Source organism: Varroa destructor, unplaced genomic scaffold (assembly GCF_002443255.2).
Source record: "Varroa destructor unplaced genomic scaffold, Vdes_3.0 BEIS01000002.1, whole genome shotgun sequence".
NCBI classification, from domain to species: domain Eukaryota; kingdom Metazoa; phylum Arthropoda; class Arachnida; order Mesostigmata; family Varroidae; genus Varroa; species Varroa destructor.
The window spans coordinates 29008961-29030888 of NW_019211455.1; the positions used below are offsets into that span (position 1 = coordinate 29008961).

Below are 21928 nucleotides of genomic sequence, written 5' to 3' on the forward strand. Positions count from 1 at the left end.
TTCGTTGCTCCCCTTAGTTTGCTCGACTGTATATAAGCCCCATAGACCATCATTGCTTTCAACGATGTGCATGACGATGCGGACCCCCAGATCTTCCCGTAGGCTGCCGCCGGTTGTCGCAGGCTGTGCCAGTCGCCTGGCGCCAGCAGCAGTGAAAAACGCGCCGCTAGCTTGACATGTTGTCTCCTAGGTGGCGCTGGCAGAGTCTTCTCCTCGTAGTGGTGCGCCATTGGCTTCAGTCTGCGCCGAACCATCCAGGAGTGCGCTGATGTGCTGATGCTGCTGCTTTCGGTGATGGTGGTGTGTGTCTGTCTGTTATTACGTGACAGACGGCCCGGGACGGACAAACTGTGCAAATCTGTTCGGAAGTGTATAGTGTGTGTAAGTGAGGAAGCAGAGGGAAAAACAAGTAAATGCAGCCAGTGGTAATCGATCCGATCCGTAGTCAACCAAATCAAAAAAAGTCTGTCGACTACTGTCTATTACTCCTGAAGATCGCAATACAGCTGATAACCCTTTCGGCTATTGCAGTCGCTGTCGTTCGTAGTAGTGGCTTATCCGTGTGCTGCCAGTGTGTGTATCCACCAGAGTGCGCTTGTGTTTGTCGAAATCAGCCCATTTGACAAGTATCGGGAGAGAGAGAGAGAGAGAGAGAGAGAGAGAGAGAGAAAATTATATATATATATATGTATATATATATATGACAAATATTATGTGTGTGTGCACCGTGAACCAGTGTGCGTGCTAGTTAATCTTGTGGATGAATTAATTGTAATTAATTAACATCAAATCGAATGGATACCTAAAGACTGTCAACGAGTTACTGGACACGCAACAGCATTGTTGTGGACAAAGAGGATACCTTTTCATCGCTGAAACGTGAGTGTGTTTTTCCTAGTTCGGTTCAACACTTCGCTGAAATGTAGTATATATATGTATAAGCAGTGAAAATGGACTTGTGCTTCGCTAGTAGCGTGGGGTTCGCGTGAAGTGAGTGGCATTGACGGGATATCTTTCGCGAAGACAGTTTTAACTTACAAAGGTGATGTCAGTCGTCCGAGGAAAGATCATGTGTTTGCCCAGGTCGAATGGCGGGCCGTTGTCTGAAGCCATCGCCGCACGCCGTTGCAAGTGCTACATGAGTATGAAACGGGAGCAGCGAGGGGTTCCAAGTCCAAGGGCATAGCGCACTCACAAGCAGTACACAAGACGAACCTGCCTCAGCGCTTGATTCGAAGCGAACTGAGTGAGAAAAGGCGCCGCTTATTGGGTCTGGCATCTGCAAGATGTGCGAAGTAGAAAACAATTATCTAATTTTGGATACGAAAATGTCATACAACACTGTTGGCTCGAGACATTTCTATTCAAAGCTGGGTTGTTTAACGTCTGCCTTCACAGTTAGAGGTCTGTAGTTGATAGTCACATCTATGAGCGTAGCAAACCATGGATTAAGTCCGTCATTGACCTTGATGATACTGCACGCTACGTTGTTCCGCCGGAAACGCGTGGATACCGTTGTGGGTATCACGTTTGTAACGATACTTGTCGTTGCAATTAAATAGTATACCATGAACCATCAAAGACTACCAATCACGAACAAGCATTTGATGTGTTCCATTCTTTGTCAAAAGCAGATTGCCTACTAGAGAAGACATCTAGGACAGTTCATTTCTCGTTTCCTCTACAACAATAGAGCTCGCTATAACTTGCATTTACTGACATATTGGCTTAATTTATTCGTCTATCATATGGTTTAACTTTGTGATAATTTCAATGTCTACACTTCTGTCTACTATTATAGCCTTTCAAGGCACCGTGAAGCCAGCGGTGTTACTAGCCCAACCACGATGACTGTCTTAAGCTCGTACTGCGTACGCTGTATCGCCATTGCTCTACCTGGTTCTGCCTGCTATCTTCTAACTGTTATTTAGCTATCGGTAGCGTTCTTCTTCTTAAGTCTTCGATATTCGTATTCTGACGCGCATCGCCTAGCGAAACTAGTGAATGATTAAAAGGCATCGTCCCTCGTTTACTTGTCTAGCGCGCTTTCAAAGTAAGTGAGCACTTTTAGTTCTCGATAGCATCAACACGTCTCCTCGTGTTATCTTACGTACCTCGGCGCTATAAGAGTTTGCAAAACTTACATTATGTCTTTTTTTCGCCCGACCCTGTTCCATTGCTGCGCCCCCATCACGAAGCTCTCTTATCCCCATTTCCGTCCTGTCCCTCGACGGAGTTTGAGCAAGATGGCCATGGTAGAACATCTTTGAAACTTTTGACACCAGCGGCAGACTCTCAAGCGGTCGTTCGGCAAGGAGAGAAAAAACCGTAGTCCACTTTAAGGTAGACACACGGCGAAGAGGCTGGTTGGCTCGAATTTTCTGTTAAGCAACCGTTGGACGAAGTTACTGGCGAACGGCTGCGCCGCAACACTCCTTCTCTGAAAAACAGTGGCAAGGAAAACATGGGGCAAATGGCTGTGTTCCTTCTGGCAAATCAAGGAGAAGGACAACGAGAAGAAAGGAGTGAAAAAAAGTGAAGAAACTTTATGGTTCGAATGGCGAGGACTGGCCGTCTGCAGAGACAACCTATCATCACTCGGCCATTTTTGTTTTCAGCTAACGAATTGAAGACGAACGACACTGAGGCCGTTAGCAACACTAGCATATACAGGTAGACTCCAAAAGGAGGAACAACCGCTAGAAAGTAGTGAAATAGATTTGCCGCACATTTTGATTTGGTAGCTGGCTTAAAGCGTTGCTTTAGTGCGGCTTGATTTCTTCCGTATCAACTCTGCTCCTTTCCTTTCTAGTGGACTTAACCATGGTCTAGGAAAATAAGGAGCAGGAAGGAATCTTCAAGCAGCGTCAAGCTATCAATGGAAAAATAAACTGGTGCAACTTGTAGGTCAGTTCAATAATATGGCCATCAGGCTCTTAACAGACGTTGCATCAGGGGGTGTACTCTAAGCCTATGGAGCTTGCAGAGCTCTGAGTTCCTCAGTTTAGCGTGGCTGTCACTTCAGATAAACTATTTCATTGAATTACTTTGTATGTGTTAGCGGGAAAAGCATTCGTTCAACTTACGTTTGGCCGCATTCTTTCATAAAGATAATGGAACCTTGAGAGACATTTTTCCGCTAGCCAAGTATATAGAGGCGCATTTCAATGACGACAGGATACTGCCTGGCTACTTTTCGCTATTTTACATCGCTTCCTGCCTTCCATACGTCAAGGAAAGCGTCTGCCCCAGCTTAAGAAAGGTAGTCTGAGACAATAGGCAGATCTGACGAAGCGAGAAGTGTTAGAGCAGTGCCACTCCAACCGCTGCTAACTGAAAGCGGCCGTTGTTTCATAGTCCTTTCTTTAGAGTTTCAGTGCTACCCTGACTACGCTGTTGGCCTTTTTGCCTGCCGCCGTTGCCGCGTATTTAGGCTAAGTGTAATCAATGAGAAGAGTAATCTTTCCCAATGGGGTGAACGTAGTCAGAGATTTAGGAAAAGGGGAAGGCTCTTTAGAGATTTAATACCATAAGTTGGCAGTGGTAGCAAACTTGTATATGTATAGTGACTAGTGACCTAGTCTTGTCTAGTTGGATCGTCCGTTCTTGGTTAGGTCCTGGTCCTTCGTCAGGCCGACAATAAAATTAAATAAACTGTACCCGATGCTCTGGGCAGGCTGGCTGTGCTTTTTCTCATCTCAACACGTCACTTACCCTTCGCTCATCCGCTGCCATCTTTTCTATAGGCTGCCAAGCAAGTACGTAAATGGAAGGAGCAAGAGTAGCAAACGAACATTCTATTAGAGTTGCAGCTATAGCCGCCGCATAAGCAACTATTTCGGCTACTCTCTGCGAGTCAAGATCGTCTACGACTCAGTGATGACTACAGTGTTACTCATCGTTCTTCGATGAGAAGAGAACGGGAAGATCATAGTTTTTTGAGCTCGTCGAGCTGCTTCTTCTTCCACGCACATACTTGCACCCTAACGCACATCGCTGCTGTGTGGGCTGTAACCACCCACTCAAGGTCTATCCCCTACAAACATTTGCTATTGCATCATCAACACAATCGCCGCGTCCCTTAATGCAGTCCCGTACAGGCCATGGCCTTCCTGTCGTTACGTTGTGGCTAATGACTAAACGTATAGGCACCACCCGGGTTGATACGCTGCCAATACGCGAAGGAGGCTATGGCAGGGAATAGTTTGCTAGTCGCTTATGGTGTCAATGCTGTTTCTAACGGGATAGCAACCGTGGTCACATGATTGATATCACTATTACTTTGCGAGTACTCCGAAGAAGCTACCTCTTCGCAGAAAGTAAGTAGAAGGCAGCTTGAGTAAGTTTGGCTGGAGGTTCTGTATAGCGTACGATGGAAAGGGAACTTGTGTATGTCGACGTGTCGAAGGCAGTGTGGTCCCCACAGTTGCTGGTTGGCTGACGGGGTACGCATACGGCTTACTGGCCCCGTGATGATGCCTAGTTTCCTATCTGCACGACCGCATGCCCCTTCCTCTCTCATTTGCTGAAGCCACTGCGAGCAAGGCAACCGTGGCTTCCGGTTCTTTTTCCTCTCGCCGCCCGTCAATTGACAGCCGAAACTTAATAATGTCCCAAATGAACGTACGCTTGCTTAACTTCGCTCGACTCGGGTCGCCGGACACAGGCGAAACCAAGACTAGCGGCCGTGGCGAGAGTAGGGGTTACAACGGCGACGAATGAGATGACTAGCGGCTTCTCGACCACCTTCTCGTTTTTCCTTATGGCAGTCCGCAGTTGCGCTCAGCCGCCCGTCGGTGAGATTTCAAATTTGCCGTCTCAGCTCTGATGTCTCGAGTTCCAGGAGTTTCCTGTGACCCGAGTTGGTCTCCAAGTGCGCTGTGCTGCTTGGTTGCCTGGCCAAAAAGAATAAACTGTCGCGAAGATTGAAAGCAGTTCTGAGAAGTGGCTTGAAGCTCGATTCACCCTGACGAACACGAGAATTTAGAAGAAAAGAAGACCGAACGACGACGTCAACGGACTGACAAAGGGACAGATCTTAAGCCGAAGAAGAGCAAAGAAAAATGTGGATTGTCGCTACTCCATAAGGGCCCAGTGGAAAAATGAAGAAAGAGCAGAGCATACTATGAGGTAAAAAAAAAGTCATTCCAATCGCCCCAAAATTATGCCGTTAGTGGTGATCATGACACCGATGACGATAAGCATGGTTATAAATAAGATGTTATTTTGTTCCTTAGTGAGTTCCTTAGTAGCTTCATGGTCGTTCTGGTTAGGTCATTCAGGGCCCTTTGTCCTCTTACCGTTTAGACTGAGCACCGGGCATGTAGCAGCAATGTTTATACGTCACCCCTTTTCTCTTTTCAGCTCTTTCGTTCTTGCAGTTTTTCGCACGTTAGAAAAGCAGTCAAAATGGCGTGCAATGAGGAGAAAACCTGTTTTCGACGGTCCTGACTAGTTTCCAGCCTTACTCTGCACCCGCTTGTTGTTGTGTTACAGCAGGTGGCCAGCAGTGGCAGCTGCCATTGGCTTTGTGTAAGAACGGCAGCAGTGGTGGCAAAGATGCTATTGTTTGATATATAGCGCGTCCAGGTTCTCCCCGTCGACCAAATGGCCCCCATCATAGAAGAAGGAATAGCGGTGGCGGCAGCGGCTCGAAAGTGGAAAATCGCTATTTTGTATTTCGTGCTACCTTCACGGCAGAAGCAGCAGTAGCCCGGTACCGCTCCCAAACACCTAACGTTATAGGCTTTGCTGGTATGGGATCGGGCGTAGCGAAGGGCTAAGTTGAAATAGGGAAGCTCGTAGGAGGGCGTGCCTCGGGAATAGATAGGATGTGAGGGACAGTGGCCCTCTGGGGGAGGCGACGGCGGTCATCGAGGGGAATGGCGTAAGGGGCACAATACAAGGCGCGCGGACCCGAGCTACAAACGATGCAATTTTTCCAGACGAAGATTCGCCTGGGATTCTGCTCTTGCGGCCGCAGCAGCGTTCTGCTCTTCTCCCTCTCTGGGGATCAGAAATGAGGCGTTTAAGTTTAGCCGCCGCGGCACCATCTGTGACCACCTTCTGAAGTAGTAGGAAGATGAGGGAGGTGGTGGAGAAGCGGGCGTTAGGGTTAGATAGGATAAGTCCGGAGCTAGGTTAGAGAAGAAGAGCAATGCTGGGAACAACGTAGTCGGCCGGACGAGCTGCACCACTACAGAAGCGTAGCGTCGAATGACCGACCACCTGGTTTGTTTTTGGAACAGAGAAGAGCCTAGCGAAGAGTGGAAGGAGATGCAGGCGATGTTGAGTGGGAGCAATGGAACAAGAAGAAGCAAGCGTAACGGATAGGTCGAGCCGTGGTAGTTGCTATAGGTTGCTACTGGCTTTGCTCTGGCATGCTCCAGCCTGCTTCCGGCTGCTTAGAAACAGGATAGATGAGTGAAGCCAAAGGAGCAGATTGAAGGGGAGCGGAAGAGAAGGAAGTGGGTGGAACAGCGACGAGGACAGAGGCCATCAGGACGTTAGAGGAGAACTCATCAAGAAATGCCCTTCGCTTTCGCTTTGGTCGTTTGCTGCTGGTCCTTACCTTGCGAGACTAACGCTCGTGAGAGAAGGCATCACTACTGCTCCTGCTGCTTAGCCAGGACAAGAAATCGAGATACTATCCTCCTGCTGTCACATGACTGCTACTACTAACGTTTCCATGGTCGGCTTTCACGCCCGACCCTCTTTCCAGCCCTGCCACCCGGGGATGCCCCCGCTCTATCTGTCTATCTACATCTTTTCTAATATGAGAACTTTGTTCTAATTTTTTCTGGCCATCCCTTCTCCCTTTCTCTACTTTTTTTTTTTCATAATTGGCTTCGATTTCAAAGTTGTTGCGGATGCCAGCCCCCGCCATTTTAACTTAGTGCCCTTCAAATTGCTGATGATGGCGTTGACGACAATTTCATTATTGGTGATGATTTTGAAGATGCTAATGATGAACAGTGGGCTTTTTGGTTGCTGGTGGAACAATATCATTAGAAGAAGCCTTAGACATTAGTCCAGCAAGAATACGTCAACCTAGGAAATCGACTATTGATTGTCGACTTGGCGGAGGAGTTACTGTTATCCTGTACCAAACCAAAGTAAGTTTTGAAATAGGTTGACTAGGCAGATACAAATATATTGCTAGACGTTGCATTATACCTATTGTTTTTTTAAATAGTAAATTTTTCTAGAGCATTGAAATGAAAGTATTCAATACAGTACGGTTACAATTAGAATTCAAAAAATGAAAATTAGCCATATCAGTATGTCAAAGCAATAAGCACTTGTCGTAAATTCCTCTTCATGGTCGCCCGGTTTGTTCGGTCGACCCCCTCTGGTCTCGTGTATCACCATCACCATCATCAATAGCTTTATCCACACCATCACTCCCTACATTACTATCATATACTATTATTAGGGTTGTCCCCGTTACCGCTGCGTGTTCTACGGTGTCCTAGTGTTAGCAATGCAAGTGTTGGCCGAGTTGGCCGAAGAGCTCTAGCCAGTAGTATGTGTCTACGCCAACTTTGCCGGCTAAACGGCACCGAACCTTGTGCGTCTGGCCCTACCTTACAGAAGCTAAACAAACAATGCAAAAGAATAGTAAGGAACAGTCTATCAATAACAATAGCAGCAGCAGCAGCAGCTTCTACTAAGGCAAGTTAAGAAAGCGTAAGCCCAAGTAGGCTAGCGGGTCGTACGAGCGTCGCATATGTACGCCCATAAATAGCTGCGTGGATGACGGGCAAGTGATATCTAGACATTGGGAAAAGAGAGCGCCGTGGGGCACGATATGGCTCAACGGGATCAGCATTGCACCAGTCGCCAGCCAGTGGACCATACATAAACAGATACTGAAGGTGGTATGATGGATATCAGTTTGCAAAGACACTAGTGAGCTAAGGCAAGATTCTGGCCAATATATGCTGGCTGGTGGTTGGCAGACATTCCTTGTAACTGTACAAGGTCCGTCAGGTCAATAAGCAGCCTAGTCAGTGCCTGACCTATCGTAGATATTGGTGTGGCAACAAGGGGCGAAGGAGTGGGCAGCGACCGCAAAAGCTGCCAAGGCGTGTTACCTACCGCTGGGTTTAAGTAGAACAGAAAAGTCAATGGGGATCGTCGTTGTAATCACGACAGCTTCAACAATACCAACGACAATATATTGTATATTTAGGGACGGCGATATCACGTGCGTAGAAAAGGTGCTCCTCCACCTTTAGACTCCTACGAATACACGATGGGTCTGTATATGACGGCGGTGAACGGACACCTGCCTTGACAGGTACTACCACTGGCACAACCGATTTTTTTTGTTCCTGCAGATTTGACCCAACAGCCAACAATCCTGTTGCCGTGATAATAGCCAATGCAAATACATTTTAGTGTTTGTTTATATCATTGATCTGTGCGTATGAACATCGTCTAACGCGGCGCGACCAGAAACCGCATCGCAGACAGCGCTGTCAGAAAAAACGACAGTGACCAGCCGCCCGGTGGCCTGATCGAGTAACCAATCGCCTGTTCGCTTCAACCAGCAGCGCTGGTGCTATAAGTACAACATTTTGTTTTTTTCTCTTCTCAAAAAGATTCAAACTTCGGTGACGGTTTGCAGTTTTCGTCGCAGCGGCAGCAGTTACGGCGAAGATAATATTGCTGCTACGGTGGCCACGCTGGAATTTGAATTGTGCCCGACTTGCAATGCTTGTCGATTTGAATTGGCCTGGAGACGACATCATCCGTCGGTTACATTTCTGCGGAGGCTTTTTCGTCCTCCTCTGTTTCGTGTTATTTGACGGCACTTTTGGCTGCTCATGCTGCCGTTCTTCGAGTCGCGAAGCGCCTCCGGGCCAGTTGGTCGGTCGGCTTCGGCGCTGCGGCGCACCGCTCAGTTGCATTGAATGGAGCGTCTATAGGAACCGCTGAAAGTGCTGTTTTGGCTGCAGATGGGCCACTGGCTTTGCCAAGTGACGTACAGACCGGCTAGATAGATAAATAGACAGACAACAGCCGCCGCCATAGAATCAGCAAATCAGCGGCAGTCGGCTATTTGCAGTCGGTAGTTGGCAATCGCTGCCATCCAGTGGATCCAGAAGAGGGAAACGCGCAACGGCTTTTTTCGTCGCGGTTACTCCTTTTGCTGCCCTGGAATTGAAACAAGTGGGACATAGTGCGTTTATCGTGGAACGGCTGTGTGTGCATATTGCAAGACAACGATGAAAAACAAGACGTAGAGTTGCAGTTCCTATCTGATGGTCAAGCGACGGCTGCTTTGGCGACGCCAGGTCCCAACATCACCAAGAAATATAAATAGCAGCATCACCACGAACGAACAAAAATTAGCCACTGCATACGCTCACAACGACACAGACAAACTATGCCGCGGCAAGCATGCGTACACATTTAGTTACATGGGAAAATCAACACAGATTTGCTTAACGGTCGAGCAGCAGCAGAAGTCACCATGGAACTAGTAACGGACCCCAGTTGGGGCGCAATTGTATGCCGGGCGGTTGACAGCGGCGAAGCTGAATGTTGTGACTGGTGGGCTTTATGTAAAACATAAACGAAACGCGACGCGGGGCGTCAGAACGGACCAGGTTGGCAATGACTCCGAGAACCGTGATTAAATCTCTCGCTTTATAGACAACGGCCACGAGTTAAATACATCGCATGTTCCCTAACGGCGGCGGCGGCGGCGGCGGCGGCAGCATCACTACTGAATTCTTCGATATCCTCTAATACGTATCGTTGTTACTGCCGTCAGAGCACCCACTAACGTATGGTAATATGATGGTAGTAATTTGTTTAGCTGGTAGACAAGTTTATCTAGTAGACTGGCTACTATGTAGTGTATAAATAGCAAGCATATAGGAAATATTGCCAGCAACATTAGCATCGCTATTGCATGACGAGCGAACGATAAATGCGGTGGTTTGTTGTGGTCGTCGATTACGAATTCTAGGAAACAAATAAGTACAATATATGATATCGGCAGTGGGGTCGGCGTGCAGGCGTCGTTAACAAGAACTGTGAAGACCCAATGCTTGAAGTTGAGTTAAAAATGACTTCGTATACTTTTCGGTAGTTCAATTAAAATCCGTTTTACGAATCGTTGCAACGCCACACATTGCTGATAAATGATGGACAACTGTTTATTATATAATTATCTTCCTCCGATGCTCTTAGACGGGTTTCTGTATTAATAATTCTGGAACTGCCACAAACGCGTTTAGTCACTATACTATAGTTTACTTTAAGATTTGGGGTATATTGGTTGTGTTCTTCTACTTCGCAAAACGTCACAGCGGATTCAAATGTGTTTTTATATATCGCAAACCGTATATTTGTTTTTGCGTCGTAAAATCTAAATGTTATTGACGTCTACGAATGCTCGTATTTACTGTGATTTTACTATCTACCGAACGCTCGTGTTTTGTGCATACAAATATTTCTTCTAGTGTTTTCCTGACGCCGGGTCGAATTGCCTTGCTCTCGCCAGGGTAATAGGGATTGCTATCTTGAAAACCGCGTCCTCATCGAAGACTACGGTTGCAACTGTAAAGTATTCCATCAAATGGCCAGAGATAGGCAACTCTGTATTATCTTCTAAGTGCGATATAGCCTAGAAGTCGAAATATTGCGATGCCGCAATATACTTGCATAGGCTGATAAACGATACTGCTAGCCCAAAAGCTACGCTTGAAAAACGTACCTGTATGTCAAAGCTTTGACTAAGTGAGACCGGTGCTTTGGCTTTGTTTGGCCTGGGGAAGAGAAACTGGTAGATGTCGTTTAAATGGAACGACGCTGAAGACAATCGTGGACAAGAAGACACAAGCGTGGGTATTGTCCATTTTCTCTTGATTTAGCAAATCAGAAACTGTTTTTCTGCCCGTTTCAAATAATATTATCAGAGTTCATTTCTTGATAGAGGTTTAGTTGATTTTATCTATATCTCTCAAGTAGGAAAAACCGTGCAGGACATAAGCGTGTGCGTATTCTTGTTTTTCATGTACCGTTGTAACCAGATTATCCTGTTCAAATATACATATAGGTTGCGCTGATCGACCGGCAATTAATGCGTTGTAGTTTCTATTGTTCTCCGTTCGATCTACTGCGTTACAGGTGTTCCCTGCCATAATAGCAACTATTGAAAAAAGAAGACCTATGCATCTATACATTGGCTTGAGTGTACGATATTGTAGTAACTTTCTGAGAACACGATGCAGAATGTTTTGAAAACGGCTGTTGTCCGCCGTGAAGTACTAACGGCTAAACCAGCTATCTGTAATAACGACAAACAGGATGTTGTCCAGCTTACGCTTAGCGTTTTGCTGGTTCTTACTGCAATGTGGTTTGAATGCAATGGTGTTTGTTGGCAAAATCGTTTGTGCATCGTTGGCATGGTCCTTTTCTTCTCGCTCCTTTTATGAAGGTGTTTAGTACGCTTGCGTTGTAGTCGACGAACATCAGACAAACAACCTGATAAAAGATAAACACGCCTCTACAGCGTCTAGTCCTAGCATCCTGGATGGGTATGCTTTTCTTATAGTCATTGTTGTTGTCGCTGAATGTTTCCCTGTATTTCTAGACGACCGAGTCACTGGTTCTGGGCGGAGCCGCCCCGGGCAGGACAACTAGCAGACAGAGAAGGATATCCATCCTTTTATATCTAAAACACTATTCCCACCACACTTCCAGTGCTGTTCGTTCATTATCACCCGCTAACGTAGGCACACGCAACACTTAAACGCAGCACTATCCTGACGATGACAACATGGTGCCCGTGGTTGAATTAGCGATGGCAACGGTAGTAGCTGGCAGCCAACCGTCACCGCCATCTCCCCACAATCTGCGATTACAATCAGTAGCAACGCTAGCGCATCATTTGTTGCTGCCATAGCCAATGACAGCTGCTTGTTGTCAATGTTAGCTAGCGTAAACTACTAGTTCGGAACGAGTGATTCCCTTGGAATTGTCGCCGGCATCGTCCAGAGAGTCTAGAGGGGTGATAAAAGAATGAGAAAGTGAGTAGGGTTTATAAGCTTCCGCTTAACTGCAGTCTCCTCGATTTTCTACCAGAGACGCTGGCGCTAGCCGCAGAAGGATCAGGATGGAAAAATTCCTTGGACGCCTACGAGTCAATAGTACTGCCAGCATCACCACATTCTTGCGTCGTCTTCACTAGCACACTAGCCCCCAAGGCTCGAAACGCACTTCGGTGACTGTTCGGCTAACGGGCAATCCTAGACAATTCTACTTACCAACGTATCTCTCTCCTCCTGTCGACACAACCCGGTGTCTATAAGCGGCAACGAACTCAGCGTAGTAGCTGAATATCGAAGAGATCAAGGAAGTCTATCGAAGTCACTTGTCCGCTACCGTGACCGTTGCAGCTATTGCTGTTGTTTGGTATCTAACTTAACGTCTATGAACATGTCATCTATCGAGTGTATGAAGGAAATGACTGGAAATAGCAGGCCAGTACTTGTTGGGAGAGTGGAGTGGTGGAGAGAGAAAGAATGCAGACTGAGGGAAACAAAGAAATAACGGTTAGGGAGTAAAATTTAGAGAAAAGGTCGAAAGCAAGCTTACTTTCGTTAACATGCGTGTTTCCTCTATTGCCAACTTTTCCTTCTTCACGCTATGGTCAGGTTTATGCCGAATTGGCCGGCTCTTCGTCATGGCCTTCGCTGGACCGCGCCAGACTTTTAGCCAAATAACGTACACAGGCTCGTCAATACTGACCGACCGCCGACAGCTCCATAGTTCTGAGTCTTGTATTGCCGGATTTTTTTTCCGATCCTTTACATCTAAACAACAACAATAGCAGCAGCTAGGAGGGGAACAACTACGAACAAAGGCAATGACAAAGGAATATCTACCTAGACGTGGCAAAATTTCTGCATAGTGCGAGCTTGATAATGGAGATTGACGACGGCAGTGCAAGGCAGGCCAGCGAAGGAAAACGACCAAAAGGAGTCAGAGGATGAAAGAAAATCGGATTCAAGCAGATAATAACGTATCAGTAGTAGCACCCACATTCCAGTTACGCCGTGTTAAGCATTACAGTACGACCGGCAGCGGCGCTTCCGGGTTCGGTCCTGCAATGCTCAAGCGCAGCCCTGGACGTAAAACTCGAAACAATTTAGTAACATCGGTAGAGGTACTGACAGAGACGCTTGCCGCGGCCGCACCTATTGCCTCGCGTGATTCGGTTTTCCTTATTCATTGATTCGTATTGGCGATGCCGTCACATTGACAGGCGGACAGACAAGAATTTTGACAACTCACCGCGGCGAGGTAAGCCGACATGTCAATGTTTACTTTTCTTGTGTGTGTTGGCGCACTGCTGCCCCCGGTGCTGTTGCCGTTTTGGGCTATATATTATAGACAGGAGTTGTATTTGTCAACCTTTGAGCGACTGTGTCGGAAGGGAAAAGAGGTGTGTCTAGGGCGACAACACCAATGGCAGCATGGGGCATTGCTATATTACATGGATAATATGCTTGAACGCTAAGGCTTCCTGTTGGTTGTTTGACAGTGCCCGTCCTCGATGCGCCTGTACGCTCCTCGTTCCCAGCTCATCAAAAGCTAGACGCGCTACTAACGCTTTCTGCTTGACGACTGAAGAACGACAAGCGGTGTAAAACGTTTGTTATTGTTACAGTTGTATAACAACAACAGCGCCGAAAGAAGCGGAAATTAACGCAGAAATAAATAGAGTAGACTGTGTATGCGAGAATGAAATATCGAGGGTGCGTTTCTGCAACAGGAGCACGACGACACGTGTCTACACACACTACGTTTGGCTTACCTATGGCTGTATAAATGTGTTTCACATTATTAAGCAAATCTGACCAAAGTAGTTGTACGGAATACAATTTTGATTGATTTTTAGGTTTTGCCATGTGTACGACTTAAACGTTGCATGTGTTTGCGTATTGTTTAGACAGTTTGTTACAGGAGCCAACGTGTCGAAACGTCATCAGACAACAGCAGCAAAAATCATGTCAGCAGGTTACTTTGACCGCGGTCATTTTTAAATATATTTCTCGTATGCGTGAATAAGTTTCGTGGTCGAGCAACTTCATGCCTATATGTATATAACGTACATATTCTAGGAAAGTGACAAATATAAGCATTAATCATTACGTCGATAACATCGACAATAACTATAATATAGATAGAGTTTTATCATATTTAGATAAGCAACGAGGTCCGTGGAGAACGGCTGACGGCATACACACGGCCGGTCGGCCCGCGGATAACTAAATTTACTTGTAGAGATAGATCTTCATCTGGGGTTTCGTCTGTCAGCCACGTCACGATATGAAGCAGCAAGAGCAGTAGTGAAGTTTCCGTCAAAGTGGACGATTTCTGTTAAGAAAGAAATCGATGTGCATATTATAGCACATATTCTAATAGTGATGTTTTGGCTTGAGTGGTTGCAGTTGAATGGTTGAATCGAAGCAGGAGCAGCTTCAACAAGGACAACGGACCTAGGCCGAAATTAGGTACAGACATATACTCAAGAACATGTTAGTTATTGTTCGTTGTACTATCTGTTGTTCAAGTCCTCCTTGTCAGCCGTCGTAAATGAATCTTGGGTCGACAAGCGCTGAGCGCTTACTCGTTTGTCTACTTGCCTTATTTAGCTGCTTGTAGCCACATACCGAGTATGTGGCTGGGGGTAGTGATGTAGTAGAGGCAGTAGGGGCACTTCGTCATCGATACCGACCGAAGAATAGCCGTAAAGACAAAGCAACAGCGACGATCTCCAGCACGCCTCTGCCGATACAGTTCTATGCTGTCTCTGCGCTCGAGTGTGTAGGTGCTCACGTCTTCTATAGTGTGTGCATATATTGTGCGTCACCCGCTTAAGAAGTAGACCAAAGGCAAAAGCCGACTGGGCCATTGCGTAGCTAGCTCGTAAATGATTTAGAAGCGGGCTACATCGAGAGTACCGAATTCATCGTTTGTGATTGATTGATTGATTGACGGACTGATTCGTCCAGCTGAGCGAAAGCGGCACTAGTCGATTAGATGGTCGCCTTGCCCACATATATATATTCACGTGGTTCGGAGAATACATAGGTATGCATGTACTATCAATACGTGCAATATATGCACATATGAATATTATATTTGGTTGCTATCTCTGTAAAGGCCAGTGGCCAATCGAGTGTCCTATATGAAACTTAAACCCACTTGTTTACTTTCATTAACAATGATTGCTCGTCTTCTCTGCTTTGAATGACATTTCTGTGCCACAACTTCACGACAACAATTACTGCACATGGCAAGAGCTACCCTCAATTTTTTTTACCAGGTTAGACACGACAAGCGATTGTCGTTGTTGGCGCTATTTGATTGATCATTCACTCGTTTCAACGCATTTGTTACAGCTGGTGCGAAGGATACGAGGCCGCTGCTGTGGGGGGTAATCTTCTTGTGCGCTCATAATGATGAAAGGCCATTTCCGAACGGCAGGCCATCTCTCCTATTATTATATCTACTGTCGTACTCTTGCCAGTGCTATCTCTTCGACACGCACTGATTGAGCATCACAGTATGTCTTAGCAGCGGCTCTGGCTGCGGCAGCTGTACGTATATCTCTTTGCCTGTCGCTCTTGCCCCGCTCTTTTGTGTTGTGGGCGGCCTGCGGGGACAGGATGATTGTCATGGCAGCAGCAGCCACGTGAGCTGACGTAAGTTTGGGTGGCTGGCGCGCCTGCAGCGGTTTGTTGATCAGAAGAGCGACGACCGGTGAGCTTCCCCACGATATTCTCTATTTCCTGTCCTACTCACGATTGCTTTGCTCAACTTTACTGCAACGACAAAGGACGAGTGCTGAGTCTTTTTGAGAAATTGCCACTGCGACTGTACGTTAGCATTGCAGGAGCGTGTGTAAAGTTGGTACCTGAGCAAGATCCTTTGGTTTTTTGTCTCTTCTTTCCTTGTAACTGCGATAGAGGTGATGCTACGTAATGACCATGGCGCTAGCAGACTGAGGTGTGTGTAGGGGAGGGTGTCTTCGTCCTTTCAACTCACGCAACCGTCCCTTGACACCATCGGCGGCTTGCGAGCTCTTTTCTCTTGAATTTGATCTTTCGTTTGTCCTTCTTCCGGTGCCTCTATCTCTCCGTTGCTCTGGCGCAGTCCTTCGGTTTCTAGCGTCGCAAATATGAAGATGAAGGTCAGTATAAAAGGTGCGATAACTGATGACCTTTTTTCTCGTCGTCGGTTTCGCCACCGTTATTTTCCTTATTATTGTTGTTATTGTTTTATTGCAGTTGGCAGCGTTTGTCGCCTCTTGTTGGTCTTTTACTTCGAGTTGGGTCGTCAGTTTTGTCACTTTGGTTGGTTACTTCGCTCGTTTCTAAGTTGCACGAGTCACGTGATTCCTGTCTTAGTTTCTGCTACAGCTGCCATCGCCGCCGTTAGACCTGCGGAGAAATGGCAGCCAACAGACGACGGTCGGTCATCGAACGCTGCTTGCACAGTACACATAGCACTTAGGGACGGCAATCCAATAGCTGAGGCGTAGCTCCTACGTCTCCAGTCAATGAAAGAAAATAGGAGTAAACAACAGCAGCGGCAGCTTGCAAAAATTACATGAGGAAACCAGTGTCAAAAAAAGAGGTTACCGTGATCGTTTCGTAATCGTCATCACGGCATCGGTTTTAGACCGGTTAATTGTGTGCGACGTGCTGGGGGCCATCGCAAGCGTACAACGCACGACGAGTGTAGCGGTTGGTGATGCGCTTCCTCATAAGGATAACGGAAGGAATAAGCTGGACCTTTTCTCAGAACGAATTGGGTTCATGCTTGGCATACTATTTTTGTATTGTAAACCACAGAAGCTAGAACTAGAAGTGGACGGAATTGCTACAAAGATTATCTAAAGGTTTCGAGAACAAACAATAGTACCAGATTTGAGGGAACGGGATGAGAAAATCGAGAAGTAAAAGGCAGGAGATAACTGTCACTGACAACGACAGTGGCGGCACCAACTAAAAACAGCGTCCGACAATAGTAGACAAGGCTATTCGAGACCAAAGATAACGACATAGAAAGAAAGCACTGATGACTCTAAAAAGAAGACGAGAAAAGTAGAAGTATCAGCTGCACTGAAAATACTATAGAAATAGCAGTAGTCTTGTGATAGGCAAACTGTAGTAACGTTCGAGCGGCAGAAGGGGGAAATAAGAAACGAAATAGGAGACAAAGAAGACAATCGAAAAAGATCAACGATGCGTCTAAACAACAGCAGTGACAGACAGCAATGAGCAAATGCGAGAAAACTGTTCCTGGCGAACCTCGCAGCGGCCCTCCCACGCGCGAACCAAGCACCCTGCCGCACGATTAAGTGCCAAGTGCTCTCATGTATTACATTAGATGGAGGTCGCCGGATCATTTTCCGTTGTAGACGACCAGATGCTTTGGAAGCATCGAGTTTGTCCGTTCTGCTTCTATGGACACTCTAGCTATTCGCTCGCTTCCAGCGGTTCAAGTACCTCATGCTTGTATTGCACGTAGAACGCTGGCTGCCGACCAACGCTGAAACGTATCGTCTGCCTTTTATCCGTCCATTGAGAAGAACGCAGGCAGAGACAGGGGATGGAGCAAGGCAGGAAGCTATCCAGCGAGCGAGTGGGCCAGTGGGTGGCTGAGTGGGTGAGGGAGAAAGAGAGAGAAAATAAGTTTCCATTTTTTGCTTTTCCCGATGTATTTTTCCCTTCTCAGCTGTAACGCATTGGTAATGGCAGCAGCGCCACCTCTGATTTGAGAAGAAGGATGCCTTGTTTTGTTCGTTTCGCTCTTGCGGCTGCTGTTTAAGGAATAAAAGGATCGAAAGAAGGGACGTGTGATGGGCTGGCCGGCCGGTTGGCTAAATCGTTAGATGTTGCTTACCGCCGCTTCCTTTTTGTTTTCAACTTTCGATTTTGTCTGCCGCTGTTACTGCAATCGCTGCGTCGAATGCTGTTGACGCACTGCTACTTCTGCAGGGACTGGTTCCTTTTGGCGATGGCCGCTCCGTGTCCAGCCTAACGTAGTGCGCCCAGCTAGAGTGGGAATTCATTCATGTATTATTTGCTCATATGGCAAGCAAGAACAAATCACGGTAGTGCTAATGCAAAAATGACAAACTATAAAGACGGGATGGCATTGCCTCCATTCGGTTAGATAAGCCAAATGCGAACGCACCTAAACGTTTATGTATAGCGACGATCAATTATTCGAAAAGCACCCAATCACATAACTTACTTACCCAAGAGGCCCAACTAAGGCCAGGGAGAGCTGGTATGTAATAATTAAACGTAATTTTGCAAACAAAGGTGACAAATGCGCCCAAATTTATATTATTGATAAATACAAGTGTATTAGGAACAATTATTATCTCGACGTGTTCGAGATGATTGAACAGGTACCCTATATTCAGCTTATGACCCCGTTTCCGTTCGGGGTTCGTGCAGAGAGGAAAAGAAAGCGAAGAGTATGTAATTTGGCTGGCGTATTCGAGAGTTAATCACTAGAAAACATTAACCATAGCGTTACACAGGCTCATACAGACAGACAGACACACATGCAGACGTCGCCCACAAACATGTTTTTTTGCGAGGGACCAACCGCTTGGAGGCGTGATGCATTTTATCTATCTACTTGTTTGACCTCACACGACCCTACCCGTTACGGGCAAATTGATTCACACCACAAATTGTTCGGGGGGTGGGGGAGATGTTGTAGCTAGTAGCCACGGGTTCACTCACTTCTCTGTCCTTAAACAAGAGCTCTCTTGGCCAGTGCTGATCCTCAAACGCTTTCTAGTTTATCAGCTAGTCGAACTACTAATGATTGCGATTTCTCTATTATCATTATTTCACGACACCAAATAAAGCAGACTGCTGCCCGACCAGCTACGTATTGCCAGCAAGCTGCAAAGTACCACTACTGTGCCTGAAGCGACGGTAGCGTTTACTGCTAGTTGTAGGTAGATGATGGCGGTGCCAGCATTGGTGTTCCAGGAGTCCCAAGAGAGTGGAGCGATGAAAAATGTGCGGTCGCGGCTTCATGTCAATCCGTAGAACGAACAAGCGCCGTTGTTGCCACCATTTAAATCCTGTGACAAAGGCACTGCTCTTACTTCGGCGGCCTCTTTCGGCAAGAGAGTGCGTAATCTGTTTGGCTTCTGCTTGCTCAGAGGGCAGGCGGCTTACAGCCCATGGTGACCCCACGACGAGTAAAGGACTTGTAGATCCATCCAAACAACCCGGTAATACTTTGGTAGAATATTACGAGGCGTTCGTTAGTACGGACGGGGGGTGAGGGAAAGGAGCGGCACCGAACAACAAGTGTGCTGGACTCATAGACGCGCATTTGCGTGAATGACTTCTCTCTTTATCTCTCGCTTCAAACTGTTTTTCCGATTGCCTCCAATTCCACCCAGTAAGTCCCTGCTCTGAAAATGTCGCATCGCCAGAGAACGTGAGCTCGTTGGCTTCACGATGGAACGTGTTTTTGGCTTCGAATAAAGCGGTGGGCCGGTAAAGCGTGAAATTTATTAGTTCATGGCCCCGCCAGCCGGCTAAACAGGTAGACAGTCTTCTAATTCAGCACTCGTCCGTTCCAACCTCGTGACTCGCGCCACGCAATAATATCATCCTATGTTCCCCTTTCTTGACGTTCGTTCGCGGACACAGCCTCTTGTAGTTGTGTAAAGGCTAGGCAGCATCTTTGAGTACCTTTGAATCCAGTAAGGTCGATGGTCCACTGGTCGTAAGTATACCAGCACATCCCCCAACTTACCCCTTCCTTCCAATGCTTCGAGTCTTGTTCAAGACAGCTGTTACTTTTCGTTCTTCCTGCTGCAAACATTCCGGTTATGCTCAGCGAGGGCATTCGAGCAACTCAGCAAGCGACCAGCACGAACTCCACCCCAACAAACGCATCAGCCAATATAGAAGTAGGAACGTCGAGAAACAAAACGAAGTGCAGAAGACGAAAAAGATGAGAGAGCACTAGTTTTGAGAAAAGGAGTAGAAGGATATTGGTTCCAATCTAAGATCAAGGAAAAATCAGGACGACAAATCAGGCCGGGCCCTGAGTACCAGCCACAGACGACTGAGAGACCGACTGACCGACCGGGTGACCAGAGCTCAACGACAACAGCGAACCGTGGCAGCAGCAACAAACGTGAAGTAGTAACGCGAAAACTGCGTCAGCAGGCTAAACCGGCAAGCGGAAGGTAATGCTGTTGCTTATGCTGTTGATATCGGCGTCGGGTAGCTGAGCTGCTTATTGGACAAGGTGGCAACAACGGCTGCTCTGATAGCGATGGCATTTCTCGTCGCCTCACTCGACTCGACTGGTTCGTCCGACACCTCGATGTTCCCATAGCCGCCATCGTCGTTGTCGTGGCTCCCCTGTCGATCGGCTTTTCTCCCATCGTCGGTCCGTCATTTTGTTTACATTGATTTGCTACTGACCTGCTTCGTTTTTCTCGAACCCGTCACTTTGCTGTGCTCTCTTTGCCAGTTGTTCCTTTGCTTCGTTTTTCCCTTGTTCTTTTTTTTTTTGAGCAAAGAATGGCAAAAACAACGTTAGACTGCACCAGCCGCCCCGGCAGCAGCTGCACTATAACCGCTGTGATTGAACGGTCTTTCCACCTCTATGACTACCGAGCGTATCGCCACTGGCGCGCAGACCGCTTCGTTCCAGGTAGTACAATTGTAACATCATGTTGTTGTTTTGGTTTCGTTTGGTCTGGCGGGTTCGACTTCTGCTACAGCTGCTAGCAAGTAAACAAGCCAAAAGCCACTCTTCGGCAGCTACTAGCTAGCGAGTCGCTGGTACGACTTCAGCTGTAAACAAAAACATATTGCTACCGAAATGTAGATCTGCATACACTGAACGATATATTACATCAGGTGCACGTACGGTTCTTGTTGGGCTCGTACACCGTGAACATCGGCTATGTGCGTGGCCGTGAAGTATTCCAGTGTCCACGTACATCCAAACAAGTTCGAATAGATCAAGGCGCTGCTTTTTAATTCGGACTTGTCTATAATTGCGATGAACTGGCAGACGGCCGAGCTGTTATGATAACAACAATAATAATAATTATTATTATAAATATAGATGTGTGATCCCTGAAAACCCTGATGCGGCACTGTTCGTCTAATTTTTTAACTATGATAAATTTGAAGTGGTGCCGAGCTAATCGGTTACATAAGCTCGCATAGACTGCGTGTCGAATCAGGTGTATGGTAATCATATGTTACTGGAGCAAGGTGCTGGTTCCAGATACGTCCCAAATGACCCTCAACGAGTTTACTTCTAATACGAAGCAAAACCAGGGTGATATTTCTTCCGGGCCATTTTAGCGATTCGGAGTTTGCAATCTACATTACTTCTACCTGCCTATGGTGCGTACGATCCGATGTGGATTCTCCTCTGCTGCGCAAGCGCCATCAGGCAGCTCAGAACGCGTCGGGATGCGCTACACTAGTAGTATCAACTGTAATCAGCCGGCCGACATTGTCAGTTGGGTGGTTCGCAGGTGCTAGGCAGATAGCAACAGTAAAGAGGTAGCAGAGAGTTAACCTCTCTGTCTCTCTACCAGAATACGTGGAACAGCCAACGGCTCACACTTTTGCTGGTCCCACCATCGCTGTCAGTAGCGCTGATCGTAGTGGTCGTTATAAAGAACGTCACCGCTATGACGGAATCTCATCAGCAGGGCTGAGCCTTTGCCGCCGTATCGCTCCTTATCATGTCGAGCTGCGCTTCTTTGAAGAAAACGGGCGTTGAGCTGAGCGGCCGTTCGCAGCAGTACGAGCAACCACTAACTTGAAGGGTATGAAAAAATATTGCAGTACATGGGAGAGAGAAAGCGAAAGAGGGA

The 21928-nt window shown here is 47.0% G+C and overlaps 1 protein-coding gene across 4 annotated transcripts in view; it reads left to right on the forward strand.

Annotated features, from left to right (window-relative positions):
• Positions 1 to 250: 250 nt before the first annotated feature.
• The window catches only part of LOC111245819 (adhesion G protein-coupled receptor L1-like), a 327353-nt gene continuing 305675 nt past the window's right edge, over positions 251 to 21928 (forward strand). For all 4 annotated transcript variants that reach the window (XM_086980766.1, XM_086980763.1, XM_022794661.2 and 1 more), the window contains exon 1: positions 251 to 879. The gene's annotated coding sequence lies outside the window, so the exon portion shown is untranslated. The remainder of the gene's footprint in view (positions 880 to 21928) is intronic.